The sequence below is a fragment of the Otolemur garnettii genome, unplaced genomic scaffold, assembly GCF_000181295.1.
Source record: "Otolemur garnettii isolate 467f Iridium unplaced genomic scaffold, OtoGar3 scaffold00002, whole genome shotgun sequence".
Lineage (NCBI taxonomy): Eukaryota > Metazoa > Chordata > Mammalia > Primates > Galagidae > Otolemur > Otolemur garnettii.
This window is the reverse complement of record NW_003852397.1, coordinates 30,654,225-30,666,033: the sequence shown is the minus strand read 5'-3', so window position 1 is coordinate 30,666,033 and position 11,809 is coordinate 30,654,225. Positions and strand designations below refer to the sequence as shown.

Here is an 11,809-nt window from a genome sequence, read left to right as displayed (position 1 = left end):
ACAATACTGTTTTTTCTTAAGACAGAGTCTTACTTTGTAGCTCTGTGTAGAGTGCCATGGCACAGCAACCTCAAACTCCTGGGCTCAAGTGATCATCTTACCTCAGCCTCCCAAGTAGCTGAGACTATAGGCACCTGCCACGATGCCTGGCTACTTTCAGAGATGGGGTCTCCCTCTTGCTCAGCATGATCTCCAACTCCCGAGCTCCAGCTATCCACCTGCCTCAGATTCCCAGAGTGCTAGGATTACAGGTGGAGCCACTGTACCAGCCCTTATTAATATTTTTAATTGACATTTTAAATGTATTGTAATACATTACAATCCACCTTGTATCTTGTATTAAATGTATTGTAATACAATGCAATCCACCTTGTCTTTTTATAATAATTATACCAATTTATGGGGTACAGTGTGGTATTTGGATACTGTGTTTTTATACATGTGAAATGATCAAACAGGGTAATTAACATATCCATCTCCTTAAACATTTTATTTCATAGTTCTCATTAAATATATCTTGGTTATATATTTAACATAAATATATAATATGGTTATGTAAGATGTTAACAGTAGAAGAAGATATACTCTCTTAACAATTCTTCTGTAAATCTAAAATTCATAGAATTTACAAACATTTCTCTTTTTTTTTTTTGAGACAGAGTCTCTCTATGTTGCCCTCAGTAGAGTGCTGTGGCATCACAGTTCACAGCAACCTCAAACTCTTGGGCTTAAATGATTCTCTTGCCTCAGCCTCACAAGCAGCTGGGACTACAGACACCCACCACAATGCCTGGCTATTCTTTGGTCGTAGTTGTCATTGTTGTTTGGCAGGCCCAGGCTGGGTTCGAACCTGCCAGCTCTGGTGTATGTGGCTGGCACTCCAGCCACTGAGCTACAGGCGCCAAGCCAGAATTTACAAACATTCCTATAAAATCTGAGATAAAATAAAAAGCTTAAAGAAAGGAAGATGGAAAAGATCTAGTTAATAAGATTGAATATACAGGAAAGGAGAGATAAAGGTACATGTCAGAAAGCACGTGTGTACTACGGGTAGGTAGGTGGGTGTGAATATCAGGGCGTGACTGTGTGTGTGTGTGTTAGAGTTTATGTGAGCTCCTAGCTCTATTGTGAGGAAGTTAATGAGTCAAGACATTTGCACAAATCTGACAGTTTTAATTTGCCTCTTTAAACTTTGAGTGCTAGGTGCCCTCCTTGCTTTCTCTAGTCCAAGACTTCAAATAAAGCTGCCAAGAAGGAAAAGCATCTTCCAGGGGGCACCTGGATTTGAACCAGGGACCTCTTGATCTGCAGTCAAATGCTCTACCACTGAGCTATACCCCCATGGCAATAATCAGCTTCATATAAACACTATTCCATGTTTATGACCTACATCACAGCTCATAAATATCTTTTGTGTCTGTGATGCTGTATTTATCCCCAGTTTCCTTCTAACCACACCTCTTGCTTTTCCCAGAGCAAGTATGCTTATTCTCTTCCCAGAAACTGGAGCTCAGTGCTGGAGCCTTGGTTTAATTTTCCAGCTTTTAAAATTTACCAGCAGCTGCCCATAGATCTCTTGGCATATCAATGAGTGTTTTGAGCAGTAGGGCCTACCAACAAGTATTGGACACAGAGGAGACCCTAACTGGTTATGCAAAATGCACTTCAGAGGTTCACATTCCACTCTGAGATTGTAGGCAAATATTGTGTATTTGCACAATACTGTATATTGTATGTGTTTTCAAAGGGGACCTCATCTAGGCCAACTGCCTCATTTTACATTAAAAAAAAAAAAAGGAAAGAAAGAAAAACAAATAAAAGTCCCTAGATATTCCAAATCCCAAAATTCAACTTCCTTGAGTCCAACCTGAGGACTCAGTCTTGTATATCTCCAAGATTGAGCAAAAAAGTCAAGGAAATCTTTGTCATTGTAACAAATTCTTTCTGATGTTTCCTATTAGCAGTAGGACCAGGGAATAAAAACAGCAGCCAGATCTCTGGCTCAGATACCCACTCCCAGCCTCCCCATTTTGGTACACAAGAGGAACCTCAGATTTCAAATCCAGGAAGCCTAAAACTAAACTTGCCATCTAGCCCAAACCCACATCTCCCCCATTTTGCTTTGATTTTGTAGGTTGGAAATGGAGGCACAGAGTGATTGAAATACTTGGCCTAAGGTCACACAGCAAATGCCGGAGCTGAGAGTCCAATGTGGGCTCAGGGTTGAGTGTAGGGCCTGCCTCCTTAACCAGCTGATTGGCTACTTCCTCATCTGGATATGCCAATGCCCTGAACTCAGTCCTTAGCAACTCTAGGCTCCTCCCACCTGCTCCTTCCCAGTTCCAGCGAATTGCTGTGGGCTGTTGATCTTATCTTTGACATGGCTTCAGTCCACCCAACCCAGCACTGTCAGTGCTACCACCTTCTAAACAGCCTCCTGGCTTCCACCCAACATGTCCACCCCCTACTGCCCCCTGAGCAGCCTGCTTGAAATCTGATTCTCTCTAAATCACTCCCTCTAAGGTGCTTTCATGAGAACCTTCAACTCCCTTAACACAACACGCACAGTTCTTCCCTTTACCTGCCTTTTTTGAGTCAACATCTTCTGACACTCCCCATGTCACATTCTGGGCTCCAGCTGCCTCTAACTGCATCCACCTGGCTCAGCCTCTGCCCCTGCTGTTTCCTCTGCCGGTAGCCACAACCACCCTTTCTACCACCCCCACCCCCACCCCCATTCTGTCTTCCATCTGTGAGATATTACTCATCCATGAAACCCTGGTTGGCCATCAGCTCCTCGGGAAGCTTCCCTGAACTTCCCCTCCTTTAGATAGAAGTATCACTGTCCCTTCTGCATTACCACACCTGGCACAGCTCAGCACAGAGCATGGAACTGTTTTCTAAATTGATATACCTACCTCCTGAGTGAGAGCAGACTGAGGATGGGGGCTACGTCTTACTCCCCTCTGGATTCATGCTTTTCATGGTTCTGGTACATAGTGGGTGCTCAGTGTATGTTCAAAGTGCTCTAAAGACAGAGCATTGCCTGCCTTGTGGGTGGCAATTAGACCTAGACTAGGGCCTGACCTTCAACCCCATGCCTAGGTCCTAAAATGTACCCAATGTGGGGTGTTGGGCTATGAATGAACTGGGAATGGATAGTCCTCAAGCCTTTTTTTTTTTTTTTTTTTTGAGACAGAGCCTCAAGCTATCCCCTCTGGGTAGAGTGCCGTGGCATCACAGCTCACAGCAACCTCCAACTCCTGGGCTCAAGTGAGTCTCCTGCCTCAGCCTCCCAAGTAGTTGGGACCACAAACGCCCACCACAACACTCGGCTATTTTTTTGGTTGCAGTCATCATTGTTGTTTGGCGGGCCCAGGCTGGATTCGAACCCACCACCTTAGGTGTATGTGGCTGGCGCCTTAGCCACTTGAGCCACAGGCACCGAGCCAGTCCTCAAGCAGTTCAGTTCCTTAAACTTCAGGCCAGTTCTTGTTTACCCTTAGCCATGTTCTATGGATAATGATACATCCATTCTTTGACTTTCTCCAGGGCACTGCAAAGGGTGGGCACAGTCATGAAGTCCCTGGGTTTTCTTTGTGGCCAGAAGGTTCTATAACTCCAGGAATAAGGATAGGACCTTGGAAGCATTGCTAGGCAGGATTTTGCCACAGAGCTTTTACAATATTAGAACAACAGTATGGGTAGTATACTGAAGTTGTTAAGAGTGTGTGCTCTGATTTCAAATCCTGAACCTGCCTTTTACAGCTTTTTAACCTTCTGCAAATTATGGCGCATCTCCAAATCTCAGTCTCCTCATGTAAAATGGAAAAACTAATAGTACATATTTTGTAAAATTTTTGTTAGATATAGAAGAGATAATTAAAGACTAGCGCCTTGTATATACTAATAGTGCAAGAGAGATTCATCATTATTCAATCAGCATGAGCCACAGAAAATAATAAAGTCAAAGTCAATCCATTAAAAACAGAAAAGTAGAGGGGGCACCTGGATTTGAACCAGGGACCTCTTGATCTGCAGTCAAATGCTCTACCCCTGAGCTATACCCCCAGTGAGATAGGTTTGTTTTCATAGTCAATCTATCTCTCAAAATTCTTGCTCTAAAGCCCTTTGGTGACTCAGGGGAGCTATAATTAGATCTACAATGTTGCCTGGAGGGATTCTGGGCATTACAAGTTTCAGAAGAGCTTTATTATGATAAAAGACAGGACTCCTGAGAACATAGTTCTCAGAACCAAAACAACTCTTCCTAGATTCACCAGTACCCAAGCCTCATTGCTATACACCATATTTCACATAAAGCAAACCTCAGTTGCAAGTAAAAATAATCAGTTTCTCCAAAAATGGCAACAGCAATTTTGCAAATGATTGGATTCCCACTGTGCTTCCCTAAGCTGAAGCTCCTAGCAACTGAGATTCTCATTCCCCTTCATGACTCCACAGAACTGAGCTCATAACTGGCACTCAATAGGTATTTGTTACATTCAACTGACTCAGGAAAACAAATGCACATAAATCACAATTTGTGTGAAATTGATTTCCCAAACCATAACTATAAGATGATTTTAATAAAAAAAAAAATGGTCGGTGAGTTACATTCTTACATAACATAGAGTAAGTTGTCTGAAACATGGAATACTGTCAATTTTGAAAGGCCATTTGATGAAGAAAAACAAGGCTCCAGACAAAAGCCTTTTAATCAGCTAAGTAAAATATTGGTCCTTGTCCCACAACCAACATTGATTCCTTTTCAACTTTCTAACACGAACACGATTACAGCAACCTGTATTTCTTGACCTCATAAACATCTCCTCTCACCCTAATAAATTGTTCAGGTTCTTCTTATGGAAATCCTGCGTATTGGGGCCTATAGGGGAGTCTCTCTTCTGCCATTTTCCCAGGCACATACATTATCTGGGCCTTTCTAAAGGATCTTAAGTTTGGGATGGTCATTTTGTGTCAGAGTTGTGGTTGGTGGGAAGGTGAGGAGAGAGAAGAGGCTTCCCTGCCCCAGGCTGGAATTAAGAGCTAAGAAAAGAATCACAGTGCACACTTTGCTCTTTGTTCCTTGGCATCCTGGGCACCAGTGGGAGTTGAGATTTTAGCAGTAACAGGTGCACTGTGTGCTTCGTGTCGAAGAACCCCAGTGCTCAAAAGGACTTAAGAGATCATTGATTCTAACCGTTTCTTTTGTAGCCTAAGAAACCCAGATGGAGAGAAATGAAGAGGCTTGCTTAAAATCACAGGTGTCGCAGTGGGCAGACCAGAGTCTACTACATAGAGCTTGTTAAAAGGCAGGGAAACCTCCTGCATGGCCTGGAACAATGTAGGTGCTCAAAAAATATTTGTGGGATAAATACCGGGCTGTAGTTATAGATATAGCGGCCAACCATCTGGTTTGCTGAGGAGTTCCCAGTTTTAGCACTGAATGGTCTGCATCCCAGGAAACCCCTCAGAAAATTGGGTTGTTTGTCATCTTAGATGTTACCTTATTCTTTATTTCCCAAAGCTAATCACTCGCTTTCCATGGTCACAATCTTTATCATTCCCACATCCCTCCCACATGAGTATTTATTTAATATTGGTCTTGAAATTAACCTACATTTTTTATGTAGTTCTATCCTAAGTAAAAATATCCCTGAAATCATGCTAGCTGTATTTATTTCACTACACTTCAAAAAATAAATACATAACTATTAAAATTGTATGTGATACATGTTGCAGATACAACTTGCCACACATGCTTTTAAACACTTTACAATTAGTAGTTCATTTAATACCCAAACAGTCCAATGAGGGAAGAACTATTGTCACCTTTACCTTACAAATAAGAAAACTGAGGCACAAGTTAAATGACTCACCCAAGGTCATACAGCTAGTAAATTTGTCCATGTATTTTCAAAGCCACCAGGAAATTCTCAGTGGTAACCACAGTGTGATGGCTAATTTTATGTTTCAACTTGACAGAGCTACAAGGTACCCAGATATTTGTTTAAACATTATTCTAGATATGTCTTGAGGGTGTTTCGGAGTGAGATTAACATTTGCATCTGTAGACCAAGTAAACCAAATTGCCTTCCCTAATGTAGGTAGGCCTTATACAATCAATTTAAGACCAAAACAGAAAGAAAATGATTAGTAAGAGGAAACCCCTTCTGCCTGATGGCTTTGAGCTCAGATATTAGTCTTTTCTAGCTGCTGGACTTAAAACATCAGCACCTCTTGGGTCTCAGGTGTACTGACTTTCAGACTAAAACTACATCATCAGCTCTCCTGGGTCTCCAGCTTGCTAACCACAGATCTTGGAGATTTCTCAGCTCCATCATATGAGCCAATTCCTTCTAATAAATATTTTTCTATATGTATGCACGTGTGTGTCTCCTATTGATTCTGTTCTCTGAGAACCCTGAAAATACACAGTATACTCTTGGAAGAATAATTAGGCCTACATTAGCCTTCAGGATCTTGTCTATATTTGTTGGGATTGTGTATAGGTATGAGGCCCAGAACAACAGCTGCCATAAGACAGGGGCTGAACCATCCTGTTCTAATGTTCCTTACTCTCTGCTATCATGATGTCACACATACAAATTTGTTCTCAGTGTCAAAACATAAGCAAAAGTAAAAATTAACATTTCTTTTAATTATAAAGTATATATACTAAACAATCTGGTATGAGTTCCAAAGCCTACCACTCAAAGATTTTTATCAGAGCTACAAAGGAAGAGAAGATTATAGCACAAAACATGTTGCAGAGGCCTTGGAAAAATTGTGACAATTATTCAAAATATGCTCAACTACCAGGGTTTGGAAACTGTTATCTCCTAATATTTCTAGATTCCATGAGACTATTTTATTTTGGGTTTTGGGGGGGCATCATAGCTCACAGTAACCTCAAACTTCTAGGCTCAAGTGATCTTCTTGCCTCAGACTCCCAAGTAGCTGGGACTACAGATGACTGCTACAATGTCTGGCTATTTTTAGACACAGGGTCTTGTTCTGGGTCACGCTAGTCTCGAACTCCTGAACTCAAGCAATCCACTTGCCTCAGCCTCTCAGAGTGCTAGGATTACAGGCATGAGCCACAGCGCCCAGGCCTTCCCATGAAAGTATTTTATAATAGGAATTCGAATTTAAGTTTTTTGAAGTTTCTGCACAGCAAAGGAAATAATCAACAAAACTAAAAGGCAACCTACAGAATGGGAAGAAAGATTTCCAAACCCATATCCCTGATAAGGGGTTAATATTCCAAATAGGTAAAGAATGCAAATAACTTAATAGCAAAAAAAAAAAAAAAAAACCCTCTAATAATCCATTAAAAAGTGGGGAAAGAATCCGAATAGACATTTTTTCCTACCAATTACATGAAAAGATATTCAACATCACTAACCATTAGGGAAATGAAAATTAAAACCGTGATGAAATATCGCCTTGCACCTGTTAGGATGGCCATTATTAAAAGGACAAGATACAATAAGCAAGACCAGGCATAGTGTCTCACACCTGTGATTTTAACAGTCTGAGAAGATGAAATGGATGGATTGCTTGAGTTCAGAAGTTCGAAACTAGTCTGAGCAAGATCTATACCCCCATCTCTACTAATGATAGAAAAACTAGCTGGGCATTGTAGTAGGTGCCTGTGGTCCCAGCTATTGGGGGGACTGAGATAGGAGGATCACTTGACCCCAGGAGTTTAAAGTTGCTATGAGCTGTGATACCATAACACTCTAGCTTGGGGCAACAAAGTGAGACTTCATCTCATTTTTAAAAAAAAAAAAAAAAAAAGAGCCTTGGTGCCTGTGGCTCAAGCGGCTAAGGCACCAGCCACATACACCTGAGCTGGTGGGTTTGAATCCAGCCTGGGCTGCCAAACAACAATGACAGCGCAACCAAAAAATAGCTGGGCATTGTGGCAGGTGCAAAGATGTGGAAAGAACCTAACTGTCCTTCAAGATGAATGGATAAAGAAAGCTTAGTGTGTGTGTGTGTGTGTATTATTCAGCCAGAAAAAAGAAGGAAATTTTGCCATGTGTGACAGCATGGATGAAACTTAAGGGCATCATGCTAGGTGAAATAAGTCACACACAGAGAGAAATACTGTATGATCTCATGCCATGTGAAACCTGAAAAAGTTGAACTCATAGAGCAAAGAGTAAAATAGTAGTTGCCAGGGCTGGGGACATGGAGTAGGGAGACGTTGATTAAAGAGTACAAACTTTCAACTATAACAGGAATAAGTTCATGGATCTAAGGTTCAGCAGTATGACTATACTTTATAATGCTAAATTTGCTAAGAAAGTAGTTATTAAATATTCTCACTACAAAAAAATGGCAATTATGTCAGGTGATGGATATATTAACTGACTTGACTGTGGTAATCATTTCATAATAAATATGTATATAAAATCCTTACCCTGTACATCTTTAAAATACACAATTTTAGTCAATTATACTTCAACAAAGCTGAGGAGAAATAAATGTTCCAGTAATTAGAAGGATTTTCCCCTTATGTTAAAATATTCCTTGTCGGGTGGTGCCTGGGGCTCAGTGAGTAGGGCGCTGGCCCCATGAGGGTGGCGGGTTCTAACCTGGCCCCAGCCAAACTGCAACAAAAAATAGCTGGGTGTTGTGGTGGACAGCTATAGTCCCAGCTACTCGGGAGGCTGAGGCAAGACAATCGCCTAAGCCCAAGAGCTGGAGGTTGCTGTGAACTGTGATGCCATTGCACTCTACCAAGGGCAACAAAGTGAGACTCTGTCTCTAAAAAAATTCCTTCTCAATTGTACTTTTTTTCACTTTTTAATCTATAGTTTCCTCAACTACAAAATGGGATGTAATTAGAAGATATCCTAAATCTTTTCTAATCTTGACAATCAATGACTCATAGTTTAGATATTTACCTTCTCATGGGGAACAAGACCAGAAAGTACAAGTATGTCCAAAGAATAGCAGAACAAAGTGATTAAGCTGTGTGACAGCTTTCAAAACTAGTCTTAACATGAAAAAGAAAGGGAGTCTGTTCCTATGATGACCACAAGATTCCCCATCAGCTTTCCTCCCCCAATTTTCCCCATAGTATTATGTGCAAAATATTTTTGCTTATAAATACCTGTCTTCTATGAAAAGAAGTGATGCTCAACATCGTTAATTACAAATAAAAACAGGGGGGAGAGGGTGGAGGGAGAGGGATTCGAGGGTTCACTCCTGTGGTTCGTCTTGCAAGGGTACAAGTGAATCTTTCTATGAGTAGAATATGAATGTTTTGACATAATAACTAAGAAAGTTACATGAAGGCTATGTTAACCAATCTGATGGAAGTGTCTTGGATTGTGTATGAAAACACCACACTGTACCCCCAAAGTGCATCAATGTACACAGTTACCATTCAATAAAAAAAAAAACAAATAAAAACAAATAAAAACCACAATGAGATATCACCACACACCTATTAGGGTGGTCACTATCAAAGGAAGAGAAAAGGACAAGAGTTCTGGTAAGGATGTGAAGAAATTAGAACACTTGTGCATATCGATGGGAATATCATAAAAAACAGTATGGAGGTTTCTAAAAAAATTAAAAATAGAATCATTTGATTTGATAATTATACGTATAAAATGAAAAGAATTTATAAGCAGAATCTCAAAAAGATAGTTGCACACCCATGTTCATGGCATCATTATTCCTAATAGCCAAGAGGTAGGAGCAACCCAAATGTCCATCAACAGACAAATGAATTAAGAAAATGATATATATACATAATAGAAAACTATTCAGCCATTAAAAAAAAGGAAGTAAATCTACAATTTTTGAGAACATTATGCCAAGTGGAATAAGCCAGTGAAAATGGACAATATTGTAGGATTCCACCCATTCAAAGCATCGTAAGTAATCAAAATCATAGAAACAAAAAGTAGAAAGGTGGTTGGAAAGGGCTGGGAGGAAAGAAGGTGAAATTAGATTCTAGTTGCATAGAGGATGAAGAAGGTATAAAGACGTGTTGTGCAGCGATAGGATTATACTTAATGCTATTGAATGATGCACTTAAAAATGTTGATCATGACAATTTCAACATTATATGCTTTTTAACCACAATTTTAATAAAAACTGCTCTAATATTCAAAAGAACTTATGTAACAAAGCAAGCTACCTCTGGAAACCAAACGCATGCCAATGATGGCCACACAAGCACACATGCAAGCACTTATCTCACTGGGCAGCTACTGCGCTACCTCCAACGTGGTGAACAGATTTTGTTTGATTCACAGAGCAAGACAAATTCTCCCTCTAACTCAATAGCAAATTTAAATGCCTCTCCCCAGCCCCAGCAGGGCATACTGCCACGTGGCATTCTTTACTTCTCAGACGGTCATTGTGTCATTTCTTCTAGCCCCTTTTCATTTCCCACTCAATAACAAAACAAAATGAAGTTAATATTATAGTCTATTTTTCTGTTCTTGACCAAGTAACACCTGGATTTAAGCCCTGTGCCAAGGTTTGTCACTTTATCAGCACATGATCTAGGAAGAAGGTCTCCCAAGTTTTTGTTAAGCTTCGGCCAAGTGAGGGGTACGTTAGTTTTATTAATTTTTCTAAGGAAGCAAAATAATGTCCCAAAGCGTACCAAATGAATGTTCGTGGGAAAGCTTGGCCAGATGGTATATTTGGTAATTACTTTTCACCTTATATCTCAAGAGGCTTCAGGGAAAACTATCGGCTGAATTATAATATTGAGGTTATAGGAAGCGCTGTATTTTACCCTAAAATTAATTCCCAAACTCATTCCTTCTTTCTCCTCTCTTCTTTTTACTTTCTTTCTCTTTTTCAAATTGATCTGAGTTCTCAGAGAGTTCAATTTATTCTCTAAATGAAACAAAAGCCCTTTTATAAGTTACAGTCGAGCTACTCAGATTGGTTTGCTCTAGTCCAGAAGTTACAATTTCAGGCAGAGATGTGCCTTGTTTTATGGGAAGGATTTATTCCTTAAAAGTTATTGTGTGGTAGCGGCACCTGTGGCTCAGTGAGTAGGGTCCCGGCCCCATATACCGAGGGTGGTGGGTTCAAACCCGGCCCCAGCCAAAACTGCAACAAAAAAATAGCCAGGTGTTGTGGCCGGCGACTGTAATTCCAGCTACTCGGGAGACTAAGGCAAGAGAATCACCTAAGTCCAAGAGCTGGAGGTTGCTGTGAGCTGTGATGCCACAGCACTCTACTGAGGGTGACAAAGTGAGACTCTGTCTATAAAAAAAAAAAATAGAAAAATTAACCGGGCATAGGGGCGCACACTTGCAGTTCCAGCTACTTGGGAGACTGAGACAAGAGGATTGCTCATGCTCAAGAGTTTTAGGTTGCTGAGAGCTATGATGATGCCATGGCACTCTACCCAAGGCAACAGAATAAGCCTGTCTAAAAAGAACAAAAAAAGTTCTGTGCAATAACCATGTTAGTGAATCTGTCCACGAATGTCTCTGCTAATTTCTTTCATGGACATAAACCCTCTTTCTCTAAATTCACTGAGATGCTTTACCTTTAAAGAAATTGGAAGCAAATATTTCCAGAGGCAATGCTTAGACTTTTGCACATTTTCAAAGATACATCAAACACAGACACAGCAGTATGAAAGTATGTTCTGTAATGAAGCTTAGAGTACATTTAATATTTAATCGCTATTACTAAATTATTTCTTAACATACTTAGGTACTTAGTTTTTGATTCCTTGTTTTTATTTTGATAATCTTTTGTTTTTACGTATACTGCCTCAATCCCATTTGGAAGAGGGTGAAATATAAAC

General features: G+C 40.3%; 2 non-coding genes across 2 annotated transcripts; both read right to left on the bottom strand.

The window, feature by feature from the left end:
• Positions 1–1,269: 1,269 nt before the first annotated feature.
• On the bottom strand, positions 1,270–1,341 carry TRNAC-GCA. The gene has a single exon. It is a non-coding gene; the product is annotated as a tRNA-Cys (tRNA).
• A 2,658-nt stretch (positions 1,342–3,999) lies between these two features.
• On the bottom strand, positions 4,000–4,071 carry TRNAC-GCA. The gene has a single exon. It is a non-coding gene; the product is annotated as a tRNA-Cys (tRNA).
• Between the last annotated feature and the right edge of the window lie 7,738 nt (positions 4,072–11,809).